Genomic DNA, 17099 nt, shown 5'->3' with positions numbered 1-17099 from the left:
ACACCTTGGATGAGTTTCTTAGTGATGAGGGGATCAAGCATCAGTATGCTGCTCCTTACACCCCTCAACAAAATGGTGTAGCGGAGAGGAAGAACCGGACGTTGATGGATGCGGCAAGGACCATGATGGCGGAGTTCAAGTCTCCTTACAACTTTTGGGCCGAAGCCATCAACACAGCATGTCATGCATCCAATCGGCTCTACCTCCGCAAAGGCTTGAACAAGACTCCCTATGAAATACTTACCAGTAACAAGCCCAACCTCAAGTACTTCTGGGTGTTCGGGTGTAAGTGTTTCATTCTCAAGAAAGGTGTTCGTTTGTCTAAATTTGAGGCTAGAGCTTATGAGGGCATATTTGTTGGTTATGCTACAAACTCTCATGCTTACCGTGTCCTCAACAAGTCCACCGGACTCATTGAGGAGACGTGTAATGTGGAGTTTGACGAGAATAACGACTCCCAAGTGGAGCAAAGAGGTACTTGTGATGTAGGTGATGAAATTCCTCCCCAAGCCATAAGAAGAATGGGTGTTGGTCATATCCTACCCACTGAGGAACCCCTTGTGGCCGAAGGAGAAGGACAATGCTCCACTCAAATGGAGCCATCACCAACCCAAGACCCACACGCTTCCGAAGAACAAAGTGAAGGCCCTCTACCTCGTGAACAAGGTCAAGGGAAAGATCAACCTCAAGATAGTGGAGAACCACCAAATGATGCCCAAGGTCATGTTCGACTCCTTGAGCAAGTTCAAGATCAAGAGCAAGCTCAATATCAAGAACAAGCTCAAGACGGCGCTCAAGATGAACAAGTTACCCCTCCTCTGTTCACATCCGAGGAGGAATTAGAGCGTCGTGCCGCGAAGATTGCTTCCAAGCTCACTACCAAAGGCCATTTCATGGAGAATGTGGTGGGAAGCCTAAGAAAGGGGGTAAGCACTCGTAGACAATTAGCAAACTATTGTGAACATCACGCGTTTGTTTCTTGTGTCAAACCCCAAAAGGTCTATGAGGCGCTCGAGGACCTGGATTGGCTCAATGCCATGCATGAAGAACTTGACAACTTCGAGCATAACCAAGTGTGACAATTAGTGCCAAGGCCAACCGGAAATCATAATGTCATTGGAACCAAGTGGATTTTCAAGAACAAACAAGATGCTCATGGGATCATTGTTCACAACAAGGCCCGCTTGGTGGCACAAGGCTACTCCCAAGTCGAGGGTATCGACTACGGTGAAACCTTTACTCCCGTTGCTCGCCTTGAATCTATTCGTTTGTTGATTGCTTATGCTTCTTATCATAATTCCATGTTGCAACAAATGGATGTGAAGAGTGTTTTTCTTAATGGTCCCATTAATGAGTTGGTGTATGTCAAACAACCCCCCGGGTTCGAAGATCCCTTCTTCCCCGATCATGTGTACCAACTCCACAAGGCGCTTTATGGCCTTAAACAAGCCCCACGTGCGTGGTATGAGCAACTTACAGAGTTGTTACAAGATCGTGGGTTCGAAATCGGGAAGATCGACCCCACTCTTTTTACTAAGAAGGTCAAAGGGGAGTTGTTTGTGTGCCAACTATATGTTGATGATATTATTTTTGGTTCCCCTAACAAAGCTTTCAATGAAGAATTTGCCGCTCTCATGAGCTCAAAGTTCAAGATGTCTATGATGGGAGAGTTGAAGTTCTTTCTCGGGTTTGAAATCAAGCAAAGAAGAGAAGGAACCTTCATCAACCAAGCCAAATACACTCAAGACATGTTAAAGAGATTCAAGCTAAGTGACGTCAAGTCGGCTTCCACCCCAATGCCAACCAAGTGCCAACTTGACATTGATCCAAATGGTAAAGCGGTGGATCAAAAGGTATATCGCTCCATGATTGGCTCCTTGCTTTACATTTGTGCATCTAGACCGGATATCGTGTTGAGTGTGGGAATTTGTGCACGGTTTCAAGCCGCACCAAAGGAAAGTCACTTGGTGGCGGTGAAGCGAATCTTTCGATATTTGGCTCATACCCCAAACTTTGGCTTATGGTACCCAAGAGGAGCAAGCTTCAAACTTGAAGGATATTCGGATTCCGATTGGGCGGGAGACAAAGTGGATAGGAAGTCCACTTCCGGAGGGTGCCAATTTCTTGGTTTCTCTTTGGTTAGTTGGTCTTCCAAGAAGCAAAGTTGTGTGTCGCTCTCGTCCACTGAAGCGGAGTATGTGGCGGCCGGTAGTTGTTGTGCACAACTCTTATGGATGAGGCAAACTTTAAAGGATTACGATGTCATTTGTGACAAAGTGCCTCTTTGGTGTGACAATGAAAGTGCCATCAAGATTTCTCTCAACCCGGTGCAACACTTCAAGACGAAGCATATTGAGATTCAGTATCACTTCATCCGGGATCATATTAGGCAAGGGGAGACCGAGCTCAACTATGTCAACACTCATGATAACCTTGCAGATATCTTCACGAAGCCCTTGGATGAAGCAAGATTTCGCGAGTTAAGGAATGAGCTAAATATCATTGATTCGAGCAATGTGACTTGAACCCTTGCACATCCCACCACACTCAACTTGTTGTCTAGTCTAGGTGTAGGTAGTCCTGGCCATCTCAGGCCCGGCCCTGTCGGCCCACCCGGGCCCGGCCCTGTCGGCCCACCCGGGCCCGGCCCTAAAATCCAGGGCCTAGGCCCGATGGGCTTGCTTGTGGGCTGGGCTTGGGCCTAAGTTTTGAGCCCACCAGCAGGGCCTGGACGGGCTTGGGGTTGGCCTATTGGCATTTTAAGGAAGAGGCCCGGCCCACGGCCCTAAACCCTAAGGGCTTTTGAGGGCTTTTTACCAGATGGGCCGGGCTTGGGCTTGAAAAGTAGGCCCGATGGTAGGGCCCGGGAGGGCCTGGGCCTTAGTTTTCTGCCATGGGCTTTTTTAGGCCCGGCCCAAGCCTGGCCCGGCCTGGCCCATGGATAGATATAGGTGTATGTTGGAAATATGCCCTAGAGGCAATAATAAAAGTATTATTATTATATTTCCTTGTTCATGATAATTGTCTTTTATTCATGCTATAACTGTATTATCCGGAAATCGTAATACACGTGTGAATACATAGACCACAATATGTCCCTAGTGAGCCTCTAGTTGACTAGCTCGTTGTGATCAATAGATAGTCATGGTTTCCTGGCTATGGACATTGGATGTCGTTGATAACGGGATCACATCATTAGGAGAATGATGTGATGGACAAGACCCAATCCTAAGACTAGCACAAAAGATTGTGTAGTTCATTTGCTAGAGCTTTGCCAATGTCAAGTATCTCTTCCTTCGACCATGAGAGCGTGTAACTCCTGGATACCGTAGGAGTGCTTTGGGTGTATCAAACGTCACAACATAACTGGGTGACTATAAAGGTGCACTACAGGTATCTCCGAAAGTATCTATTGTTTTATGCGGATCGAGACTGGGATTTGTCACTCCGTGTAAACGGAGAGGTATCTCTGGGCCCACTCGGTAGGACATCATCATATGCGCAATGTGACCAAGGAGTTGATCACGGGATGATGTGTTACAGAACGAGTAAAGTGACTTGCCGGTAACGAGATTGAACAAGGTATTGGATACCGACGATCGAATCTCGGGCAAGTAACATATCGATAGACAAAGGGAATTGAATACGGGATTGATTAAGTCCTTGACATCGTGGTTCATCCGATGAGATCATCGTGGAACATGTGGGAGCCATCATGGGTATCCAGATCCCGCTGTTGGTTATTGACCGGAGAACGTCTCGGTCATGTCTACATGTCTCCCGAACCCGTAGGGTCTACACACTTAAGGTTCGATGACGCTAGGGTTATAAAGGAAGTTTGTATGTGGTTACCGAATGTTGTTCGGAGTCCCGGATGAGATCCCGGACGTCACGAGGAGTTCCGGAATGGTCCAGAGGTAAAGATTTATATATGGGAAGTCCTATTTTGGCCACCGGAAAATGTTCGGGATTTTTCGGTATTGTACCGGGAAGGTTCTAGAAGGTTCCGGAGTGGGGCCCACCTGCATGGGGGGATCCACATGGACTTGGTAGTGGGGGCAAGGCCCCACACCCCTGGTCAAGGCGCACCAAGATCCCCCCTTAGAAGGAATAAGATCATATCCCGAAGGGATAAGATCAAGATCCCTAAAAAGGGGGGATAACAATCGGTGGGGAAGGAAATAATGAGATTTCTTTCCTCCCACCTTGGCCAACGCCCCAATGGACTTGGAGGGCAAGAAACCAGCCCCTCCACCCCTATATATAGTGGGGAGGCGCATGGGAGCTATACACGAAGTTCTGGCACAGCCCTACCTCTCTTCCTACTCCTCCTCTCCCATGGTGCTTGGCGAAGCCCTGCTGGATTGCCACGCTCCTCCACCACCACCACGCCGTTGTGCTGCTGTTGGATGGAGTCTTCCTCAACCTCTCCCTCTCTCCTTGCTGGATCAAGGCGTGGGAGACGTCACCGGGCTGTACGTGTGTTGAACGCGGAGGTGCCGTCCGTTCGGCACTAGGATCATCGGTGATTTGAATCACGACGAGTACGACTCCATCAACCCCGTTCACTTGAACGCTTCCGCTTAGCGATCTACAAGGGTATGTAGATGCACTCTCTTTCTACTCGTTGTTGGTCTCTCCATAGATAGATCTTGGTGACACGTAGGAAAATTTTAAATTTCTGCTACGTTCCCCCACAGTGGCATCATGAGCTAGGTCTATTGCGTAGATTCTTTGCACGAGTAGAACACAAAGTAGTTGTGGGCGTTGATGTTGTTCAATATGCTTACCGTTACTAGTCCAATCTTGTTTCGACGGTATTGTGGGATGAAGCGGCCCGGACCGACCTTACACGTACTCTTACGTGAGACAGGTTCCACCGATTGACATGCACTTGGTGCATAAGGTGGCTAGCGGGTGCCAGTCTCTCCCACTTTAGTCGGAACGGATTCGATGAAAAGGGTCCTTATGAAGGGTAAATAGCAATTGGCATATCACGTTGTGGTCTTGCGTAGGTAAGAAACGTTCTTGCTAGAAACCCATAGCAGCCACGTAAAACATGCAACAACAATTAGAGGACGTCTAACTTGTTTTTGCAGGGTATGCTATGTGATGTGATATGGCCAAGAAGAATGTGATGAATGATATGTGATGTATGAGATTGATCATGTTCTTGTAATAGGATTCACGACTTGCATGTCGATGAGTATGACAACCGGCAGGAGCCATAGGAGTTGTCTTTATTTATTGTATGACTTGCGTGTCATTGAAGAACGCCATGTAAACTACTTTACTTTATTTCTAAACGCGTTAGTCATAGAAGTAGAAGTAGTCGTTGGCGTGACAACTTCATGAAGACACGATGATGGAGATCATGATGATGGAGATCATGGTGTCGTGCCGGTGACGATGATGATCATGGAGCCCCGAAGATGAATATCAAAAGGAGCAAAATGATATTGGCCATATCATGTCACTATTTGATTGCATGTGATGTTTATCATGTTTATGCATCTTGTTTGCTTAGGATGACGGTAGTAAATAAGATGATCCCTTACAAAATTTCAAGAAGTGTTCTCCCCTAACTGTGCACCGTTGCTACAGTTCGTCGCTTCTAAGCACCACGTGATGATCGGGTGTGATGGATTCTTACGTTCACATACAACGGGTGTAAGACAGTTTTACACAGCGAAAACACTTAGGGTTAACTTGACGAGCCTAGCATGTGCAGACATGGCCTCGGAACACGGAGACCGAAAGGTCGAGCATGAGTCGTATGGTAGATACGATCAACATGAAGATGTTCACCGATGATGACTAGTCCGTCTCACGTGATGATCGGACACGGCCTAGTTGACTCGGATCATGTGATCACTTAGATGACCAGAGGGATGTCTATCTAAGTGGGAGTTCATAAGATGAACTTAATTATCCTGAACATAGTCAAAAGACCTTTTGCAAATTATGTCGTAAGCTCGCGCTTTAGTTCCACCGTTTAGATATGCTCCTAGAGAAAATATAGTTGAAAGTTGATAGTAGCGATTATGCGATCAGTAGAAAGCTTATGTCCTTAATGCACCGCTCAGTGTGCTGAACCCCAACGTCGTTTGTCGATGTTGCGAACATCGGACATACACGTTTTGATAACTACGTGATAGTTCAATTAAATGGTTTAAGTAGAGGCACCAAAGACGTTTTCGAAATGTCGCAGAACATATGAGATGTTTCGAGGGCTGAAATTGGGATTTCAGGCTCGTGCCCACGTCAAGAGGTATAAGACCTCCGACGATTTTCTTAGCCTGCAAACTAAGGGAGAAAAGCTCAATCGTTGAGCTTGTGCTCAGATTGTATGAGCACAACAATCACTTGAATTGAGTGGGAGTTGATCCTCCAGATGAGATAGTGATGTTTCCCCAAAGTCATTGCCACCAAGCTGCTAGAGCTTCGTGATTAACTATAACATATCAGGGATAGATATGATGATCCTTGAAATATTCATGATGTTTGACACCGCGAAAGTAGAAATCAAGAAGGAGCATCAATTGTTGATGGTTGGTGAAACCACTAGTTTCAAGAAGGGCAAGGGAACAAAGGGATACTTCATGAAACGGCAATTCAGCTGCTGCTCTAGTGAAGAAACCCAAGGTTGAACCCAAACCCGAGACTAAGTGCTTCTGTAATAAGGGGAACAACCACTGGAGCAGCATTACCCTAGATACTTGGTAGATGAGAAGGCTGGCAAGGTCGATAGAAGTATATTGGATATACATTATGTTAATGTGTACTTTACTAGTACTCCTAGTAGCACCAGGGTATTGGATACCGGTTCGGTTGCTAAGTGTTAGTAACTCGAAATAAAAGCCACGGAATAAACGGAGACTAGCTAAAGGTGAGCTGACGATATATGTTGGAAGTGTTTCCAAGGTTGATATGATCAAGCATCGCACGCTCCCTCTACCACCGAGATTGGTGTTTGCGTTGAGCATAGACATGATTGGATTATGTCTATCGCAATACGGTTATTCATTTAAGGAGAATAATGGTTACTCTATTTTTGAATAATACCTTCAATGGTCTTGCACCTAAAGGAATGGTTTATTGAATCTCGGTCGTAGTGATACACATTTTCATGCCAAAAGATATAAGATAGTAATGATAGTACCACTTACTTGTGGCACTTCCATGTAAGTCATAATGGTATAAAACGCATGAAGAAGCTCCATGTTGATGGATCTTTGGACTCACTCGTTTTTGAAAAGTTTGAGACATGCGAACCATGTCTATTGGTGTATATGCATGAAGAAACTCCATGCAAATGGATCGTTCGGACTCACTTGATTTTGAATCACTTGAGATATGCAAATCATACCACATGGGCAAGATGACTGAAAAGCCTCATTTTCAATAAGATGGAACAAGATAGCAACTTGTTGGAAGTAACACATTTTGATGTGTGCAGTCGAATGAGTGCTGAGGCATGCAGTGAATATCATTATGTTCTTACTTCACAGATGATTCGAGTAAATGTTGAGTATATTTACTTGATGAAACACAAGTCTGAATTATTGAATGGTTCAAGTAATTTCAGAGTGAAGTAGCAGATCATTGTGACAAGAGGATAAAATGTCTATGATATGATCATAGAGATGAATATCTGAGTTACGAGTTTTGGCACACAATTAAGACATTGTGGAAATTGTTTCGCAATTAATACCGCCTGGAACACCATAATGTGATGGTGTGTCCGAACATCATAGTTGCACCCTATTGGATATGGTGCGTACCATGATGTCTCTTATCAAATTACCACTATCGTTCATGGGTTAGGCATTAGAGACAACCACATTCACTTTAAATAGGGCACCACATAATTCCGATAAGATGACACCGTATGAATTATGGTTTAGAGAAACCTAAGTTGTCGTTTCTTAAAAGTTTGGGGCTGCGACGCTTATATGAAAAAGTTTCAGGTTGATAAGCTCGAACCCAAAGCGGATAAAATGCATCTTCATAGGAAACCCAAAACAGTTGGGTATACCTCCTAATTCAGATCCGAAAGCAATATGGATTGTTTCTAGAATCGGGTCCTTTCTCGAGGAAAAGTTTCTCTCGAAAGAATTGAGTGGGAGGATGGTGGAGACTTGATGAGGTTATTGAACCGTCTCTTCAACTAATGTGTGACAGGGCACAGGGAGTTGTTCCTGTGGCACCTACACCAATTGAAGTGGAAGCTTATGATATTGATCATGAAACTTCGGATCAAGTCACTCCCAAACCTCGTAGGATGACAAGGATGCGTACTACTTCAGAGTGGTACGTAATCCTGTCTTGAAGGTCATGTTGCTAGACAACAATGAACCTACGAGCTATGGAGAAGCGATGGTGGGCCCGGATTCCGATAAATGGCTTGAGGCCATAAAATCCGAGAGAGGATCCATGTATGAAAACAAAGTGTAGACTTTGGCAGAACGGCTCGATGGTCGTAAGGCTAATGAGTACAGATGGATTTCAAAAGGAAGACGGACAATGATGGTAAATGTCACCATTAAGAAAGCTCGACTTGTCGTTAAGATGTTTTCCGACAAGTTCAAGGAGTTGACTACGATGAGATTTTCTCACTCGTAGCGATGCTAAGAGTATGTTGGAATTATATTAGCGATTACTGCATTATTTATGAAATCTTGCAGATAGGATGTCAAAACATTGTTTCCTCGACGATTTTAATGAGGAAAGGTTGTATGTGATACAACCGGAAGGTTTTGTCAATCCCGAAAGATGCTAATAAGTATGCAAAGCTCCAGCAATCCTTCTAAGGACTGGAGTGAGCATCTCGGAGTTGGAATGTATGCTTTGATGATGATCAAAAATTTTGGGTTTGTACAAAGTTTATGAGAAACTTGTATTTCCAAAGAAGTGAGTGGGAGCACTATAGAATTTCTGATGAGTATATGTTGTTGACATATTGTTGATCAGAAATGACGTAGAATTTCTGGAAAGCATATAGGGTTATTTTGAAAGTATTTTTCAATGGAAAGCCTGGATTAAGCTACTTGAACATTGAGCATCAAGATCTATAAGGATAGATCAAAATGCTTAATAATACTTTCAAATGAGCACATACCTTGACATGATCTTGAAGGTGTTCAAGATGGACCAGTCAAAGAAGGAGTTCTTGCCTGAGTTGTAAGGTACGAAGTTAAGACTTAAAGCTCGACCACGGCAGAATAGAGAGAAAGGACGAAGGTCGTCCCCTATGCTTAAGATGTAGGCTCTTCAGTATGCTATGCTGTGTACCGCACCTGAAGTGTGCCTTGCCATGAGTCAGTCAAGGGGTACAAGAGTGATCCAAGAATGGCTCACAGGACAGCGGTCAAAGTTATCCTTAGTAACTAGTGGACTAAGGAATTTTCTCGATTATGGAGGTGGTAAAAGAGTTCGTCGTAAAGGTTACGACGATGCAAGCTTGACACCTATCCGGATAGCTCTGAGTAGAGAGACCGGATACATATAATGGAGCAATAATTTAGAATAGCTCCAAGTAGAACGGTTGTTTGGAATAGCTCCAAATAGAGCGTGGTAGCTGCATCTAGGAGATGACATAGAGATTTGTAAAGCACACACGGATCTGAAAGGTTCAGACCCGTTGACTAAAACCTCTCTCACAAGCAACATGATCAAACATAAAACTCATTGAGTGTTAATCACATAGTGATGTGAACTAGACTACCAACTCTAGTAAACTCTTGGGTATTAGTCACATGGCGATGTGACCTGTGAGTGTTAATCACATGGCGATGTGAACTAGATTATTGACTCTAGTGCAAGTGGGAGACTGTTGGAAATATGCCCTAGAGGCAATAATAAAAGTATTATTATTATATTTCCTTGTTCATGATAATTGTCTTTTATTCATGCTATAACTGTATTATCCGGAAATCGTAATACACGTGTGAATACATAGACCACAATATGTCCCTAGTGAGCCTCTAGTTGACTAGCTCGTTGTGATCAACAGATAGTCATGGTTTCCTGGCTATGGACATTGGATGTCGTTGATAACGGGATCACATCATTAGGAGAATGATGTGATGGACAAGACCCAATCCTAAGACTAGCACAAAAGATCGTGTAGTTCATTTGCTAGAGCTTTGCCAATGTCAAGTATCTCTTCCTTCGACCATGAGAGCGTGTAACTCCTGGATACCGTAGGAGTGCTTTGGGTGTATCAAACGTCACAACGTAACTGGGTGACTATAAAGGTGCACTACAGGTATCTCCGAAAGTATCTATTGTTTTATGCGGATCGAGACTGGGATTTGTCACTCCGTGTAAACGGAGAGGTATCTCTGGGCCCACTCGGTAGGACATCATCATATGCGCAATGTGACCAAGGAGTTGATCACGGGATGATGTGTTACAGAACGAGTAAAGTGATTTGCCGGTAACGAGATTGAACAAGGTATTGGATACCGACGATCGAATCTCGGGCAAGTAACATATCGATAGACAAAGGGAATTGAATACGGGATTGATTAAGTCCTTGACATCATGGTTCATCCGATGAGATCATTGTGGAACATGTGGGAGCCATCATGGGTATCCAGATCCCGCTGTTGGTTATTGACCGGAGAACGTCTCGGTCATGTCTACATGTCTCCCGAACCCGTAGGGTCTACACACTTAAGGTTCGATGACGCTAGGGTTATAAAGGAAGTTTGTATGTGGTTACCGAATGTTGTTCGAAGTCCCGGATGAGATCCCGGACGTCACGAGGAGTTCCGGAATGGTCCGGAGGTAAAGATTTATATATGGGAAGTCCTATTTTGGCCACCGGAAAATGTTCGGGATTTTTCGGTATTGTACCGGGAAGGTTCTAGAAGGTTCCGGAGTGGGGCCCACCTGCATGGGGGGACCCACATGGACGTGGGTAGTGAGGGAAAGGCCCCACACCCCTGGTCAAGGCGCACCAAGATCCCCCCTTAGAAGGAATAAGATCATATCCCGAAGGGATAAGATCAAGATCCCTAAAAAGGGGGGATAACAATCGGTGGGGAAGGAAATAATGAGATTTCTTTCCTCCCACCTTGGCCAACGCCCCAATGGACTTGGAGGGCAAGAAACCAGCCCCTCCACCCCTATATATAGTGGGGGGGCTCATGGGAGCTATACACGAAGTTCTGGCACAGCCCTACCTCTCTCCCTACTCCTCCTCTCCCATGGTGCTTGGCGAAGCCCTGCTGGATTGCCACGCTCCTCCACCACCACCACGCCGTTGTGCTGCTGTTGGATGGAGTCTTCCTCAACCTCTCCCTCTCTCCTTGCTGGATCAAGGCGTGGGAGACGTCACCGGGCTGTACGTGTGTTGAACGCGGAGGTGCCGTCCGTTCGGCACTAGGATCATCGGTGATTTGAATCACGACGAGTACGACTCCATCAACCCCGTTCACTTGAACGCTTCCGCTTAGCGATCTACAAGGGTATGTAGATGCACTCTCTTTCTACTCGTTGCTGGTCTCTCCATAGATAGATCTTGGTGACACGTAGGAAAATTTTGAATTTCTGCTACGTTCCCCAACAGTGTAGTCATGAACATAGGGGGAGTGTTGTTCTCTCAATGAACTCTCCCTCCCCCCATTATGCATAAATTGACCACCTCTTTCACATTAGCCATTTTTGATGGTACTTGTGCTTCAAAGACGAGTTTTGGTCATGGTCCCAAGGATAATTCTTCGCGGTGCCATACCAATCAACTCAAACATAGGTGGCTCCAGCCACCGCCCTCTTCGTGGAGAGTTTGTGTCTTGTTTTGGTCCTTGTTGTCTCTTGCTTTTTCGTTCCTTTGTTCGCTTGAAGGTTCCATGCAAAGGTGGCTTGAAACAATAATTTCTTGGGTTCACTGTACTACCGTGGCTTGCCACGGTACTACCGCAAGGACACGGTACTACCGCAACCAGCACGGCAGTAATTTTTTACTGCCGCTGGTGGAGCAGTACTACCGCCCACGGCGCGGTACTTCTGCCCGGGTGGTACTACCGCGAGGACACGCGGTACTGCCGTGGCGTAGCGAGTGCGTGGGGGTTAAGAGTGGTCAGGGGGAGTTCTAACTCCCCCATACCCATTCACTCCTTCTCCCCATGCCGCCTCTCTCTCTCCTGCCCAAGCCGGCGTCGGAGGCCCTCGCCGGATCTCTGTCTCCGGCCGCTCTCCTTGGACTCCGACTGGTGGGATCGTTCCCCACCACTTCCTCTTGCCATGGACCCAGGTTTCTCCCCAAATCCCTCTCTTTTTGTCTCGTTCTTTCGTTTCTAGATTTTTGGGGAGATGCCTGATGTTCTTGAGATTTTAGGCTAAATCTTTGCAAGAGTAGGATGTAGGAGAGAAGTTATGCATAGAGATGGTACTTGCTATGTCGCCCTGTGATGGATTTGATCTACCGTAGTACCGCGGAGTGGTCACGGCTGTGTAGATCTTGCTATGGTTTTGGATCTGCAGCCGTGCGGTACTACCGCATCTCCGATGCGGTACTACAGCTCGTCCGGTACTACCGCTCCTCCGAGCGGTACTACCGCGCGAGGCAAGTCACTAAAATTTTACTGCCGCACCTAGCCACGGTACTACCGTGCCTCCCTGGTACGGTACTACCGTGGATCGGAGCAGCACTAAAATTTTAGTTCCGCACCTACCGCAATACTACCATTGTCTCAAATCCCTCATGTGGCAATTATCACGTGCTACATCTACTTGTTTCACCTGCTTTGTTGGTTTCTTTGCATTGATCCTTCTCGCGTCTCTTGCGTGTTTGTCTTGTGATGTGTGTTTTAGGTGGTGGCTCTGGTGCTGCTGCTGCAAGGACCATGACATGGATGACTAAAGGTCAAAAGTTGACTGCTACATGAAAGGAGTTCATGGATCTGCTTCATGTTCCCGATGATGGGCTTGACACGCCTTCCAGAGTTCGCCCTCATGCCAATGCTGAATCTGCCAACAAGAACAAGCTCCAACCATTCCTGGTTGAGAAGACTCTTGCCAGCAAGAAGAAGGTGTGGGTGTTGAACTCTTTCCTCGACATCATGCATCGGATCTTCCGCAACAACCTCTTCCCACACATTGGGACAAGGACAAGGTGCATGCCTATCTCATGGATATGATGCTCCTTTGTGAGGCTGCGCGTCAGGTTCAGACTCTACCACTTGATGTCTCACAGATCATGTGGTGCGAGCTTTAGTTTGTGGTGCTCAACCGTAAGGTCCCCATCTATGGGCCTTATTTGTTTCTATTGATCTCCAAGACATGGGAGAAGCTTCTCCCCAATGAGGAGTTTGAGGCCCCCGGATGGATTCGCCATGAGCCCGTCAAACTCCACATCAAGAGCCAATGGGCCAACACCGCCACCTCTGCTGAGTCCGCAGCTGCCGCAATGGATGTGGATGAGGATGAGATCAAGGAGGAGGAAGATGATGAAGACAGTTCTGATGGATACACTCCTCCCTCTTCTGAGCCATCTTGGGCAAAGAAGCTCAAGTCAAAGATGAAGAAGTTGTTCTGCATGCAGTCTCAGGGTCAGTATAGGGCACATGTTGCTCAGAAGCAGAATAGATGTCGCGACAAGAGGATCTTGAGGAAGCTTGGCGAGGAGGTGTTTAGCGGTTCTGAGAAGCACATCACTCCCGAGGCAGACTGGATGGCCAAGCAAGGCCTCGTGTGGACTGAGTCTGAGGAGGAGACGGAGGAGCCCATCCCTGCTGCTGACTCCGACGATGAGTCGTTCTCAGCCTGAGCCACCCCTTGTGTTCTAGGTGTCCTCTCTGCCTTTTTGGCGTCTCGATGCCAAAGGAGGAGAGAGTGTAGGGATTTGCGAGTCTTGTGTCGTGTGCGTCGTTCTTGTGTTTGCTTTGCTCGCGTTTGTTCCGTTGAACCTTGCTTGCTTTGGTTTAGTTTGCTCGTGGGACTTGTGTTCATATGGTGTAAGACATATGCACTCTATCGTACCCTATTGAACCTATGATATATTGTGCTATCTATCCTATGCTCATATTTACTATCTTGTTTAGTGTTAGGCTTGTTGTTGAATGATATGCATTGTCTCTAAAATATAGGGGGAGTGTTGATCCGAGTATACGTGCCGTGCAGTCCAAAGCACTTTTCTAGATAGCACGCATCTAGGGGGAGCCCGTCTATATTTTAGAGATGTGGGGTTTGCTTATGTTCTAATTTTTCCCCTTTTGTGCAAATCCCGCATTGTCATCAATACACAAAAAAGGGGGAGATTGTAAGGGCATATTTATCCCTAAGGTGTTTTGGTGATTGATGACAATACGTTTGCGGACTAATCGTGTGCCTTGAGTATTTCAGACGTTTCGTCACTTGGCACAAGACGGTTTGGTGCCCTTCGAAGACTAGTGAAGACGGTGTTTTTTTCTACGTTTCTTTTCAGTGGAATTGAGTCGTAGGAAATCCATACTATTAAGAGGGGGTCCGCGTTGGAAAGGTTCAGGTGGAATCATCACGTACACGTTTCTCCCTCTGCACCGCCTTTCCCTTTGCACTTTGGAGCATCGTCCGCTTTCTTTGTATAGATGCAAAAGAGAAGGATTCATACTGTTGCTGTTATGGGGCTTGCGGTAGTACTGCACCTAGGAGCGGTAGTACCGCAGGCACCTGCGGTAGTACCGCAGGCACCTGCGGTAGTACCGCACGAGGTTGCGGTAGTACCGTAGGCGCCCACGGTAGTACCGCTCATGAGGAGCGGTAGTACCGTGGCATCGGACCAGACTCGGCCGCTCGTGCGGCTATAGGGGCGGATGTAATTTTTTACATCCATGCCCCGCGCGGTAGTACCGCCCCACGTGCGCGGTAGTACCTTGAGTTTAGGTCTGGCACGGCAGCAGGAGCGGAAGTAGGGGCGGATGTAATTTTTTACATCCACTCCCTGCACGATAGTACTGCATGTCATGCGCGGGTAGTACTCTGTCGGAATTTTTGCATTGTATATTTTCAGCGGAAGTGGGCACAGATGTATTTTTATTCATCCGTGCCCCTTCCCAGGTTAGCTCAATCCTGCCTTGCGGTAGTACCTCAAGGGGGAGCAGTAGTACCGCGTCAGCGGCAGTACCGCCCTCACCCTCTGCGGTTCAGGCCTGGGCTAGCTCCTCCCGCAGTGGCGGTAGTACCGCGATCCATCGCGGTAGTACCGTGAGCCCTTGCGGTAGTACCGCGTGTCGTGAGCGGTAGTACCACAAGTCGCGGGCTGGCTAGTGGATAACGGTTGGATTTGTCTCTCCACTATATAAGGGGTGTCTTCTTCCTCTAGTTGACTACCTCTTCCAACCCTAAGCTCCATTGTTGCTCCAAGCTCCATTTTCACCCGATCTCTCTCCCTAGCCAGTCAAACTAGTTGATTTGCTCGGGATTGGTTGAGAAGGCCCTGATCTACACTTCCACCAAGAGATATTTGTTTTCCCCCACTAATCCCTAGCGGATCTTGTTACTCTTGGGTGTTTGAGCACCCTAGATGGTTGAGGTCACCGCGGAGCCATAGTCCATTGTGGTGAAGCTTTGTGGTGTCGTTGGGATCCTCCAATTAAGTTGTGGATATTGCCCCAACCTTGTTTGTAAAGGTTCGGTCGCCGCCTTCAAGGGCACTAATAGTGGAATCACGACATCTCGCATTGTGTGAGGGCGTGAGGAGAATATGGTGGCCCTAGTGGCTTCTTGGGGAGCATTGTGCCTCCACACTGCTCTAACGGAGACGTACTTCCCCTCAAAAGGAAGGAACTTCGGTAACACATCCTCGTCTCCACCGGATCCACTCTTGGTTATCTCGTGCCTTTACTTGTAGAAGGTTATTTGTGTTTTTTCCCTTGCTTACTTGTGTGCTTGTTGTTGTTGCATCATATAGGGTGTTCACCTAGTTGCATATCTAGACAACCTACTTTGATGCAAAGTTTAATCTGGTAAAGAAAATCTAAAAATTGTTAGTTGCCTATTCATCCCCCTCTAGTCAACTATATTGATCCTTTCAACCGTGAACCCCAAGGGCGAGGAGGGGCAAGGCGTCGTCCCTCCTAGCTGCATCTAGCCCCTCCCCCACACACAAGAAGCCCTCCCCGATGGGACCACCACCAACAACACCAGTCGTGTTATCCACCACAAATCGAGGCAACACGGTCGGATCCCTGCCGCCAGCACCATGGTGACACACCAACATGAAATGGCATCTAATCCCCGGGTTGTTTTGGTAATCCATCACACCATATACATCATTGGACTAATGCCTGCGCAAAGAATATTTCAGGAAATTTCAATCTAGGTACATCGATTGGATGTGAATGTGGACCCCTCAAAATTCTAAGGACAAGCATTGGCAAAGATTCAAGACTCCACATTTTTATTTAAGTGATCCAAGATCACATTGAGTCCACAGGAAAGCAAGTACTATTAAACGGGGGTGAGGTTTTGATGATGGTCTAACTGCTCAAATGTTGAGAGATATTCTCCATAATCCTCAGCCACACTCTCGAATTCCACTATAAAATCCATCTCAGTCCCACCAAAACAAATACATTCGAACTCACTGAGATACGATTGATATAGTCATTGATTAAACCCTAGCATCTCGGTCTCACCGAGTTGGTCCTTCGATCCCACCAAAGAGCATTGGCCAGCCTTCTATAACCAATTGAAATTGACTCAGAATTTCAACCAGTTTTAGTCAGTGACACGAAGTGTGGAATGTGCTTAGGTTAGCTTGACTCGGTCCAATCGAGAGGTTTCATCCGGCCTCGCCGAAAATCCTAAAGTTCAAACCTTTTGTACAGGTGGGTCTTACCGAGTGGTTTCACCTAGTCCCACTGAAGTGTGCATAAATGTGCATAATGGTTGAATTTTTGGTGCTGCCTATATATACCCCCACGCATTCCACAACTCTCGAGAGAGCAACCATTTCGAAGCTTACACTTCCCATGCCATTTTCTGATAGAGAACCACCTATTCTTGTGTTGGATGAAAGGCTTTCCACTCCGACCATAAAAACATTGATCTCTAGATACCTTAATTGCTTTCCACCCAAATCCCTCTCCTACCACATAACCAAAATCTAC

This window comes from Triticum dicoccoides, chromosome 2B, assembly GCF_002162155.2.
Source record: "Triticum dicoccoides isolate Atlit2015 ecotype Zavitan chromosome 2B, WEW_v2.0, whole genome shotgun sequence".
In the NCBI taxonomy this organism is placed as follows: domain Eukaryota; kingdom Viridiplantae; phylum Streptophyta; class Magnoliopsida; order Poales; family Poaceae; genus Triticum; species Triticum dicoccoides.
Note: the sequence above shows the minus strand (reverse complement) of the source record.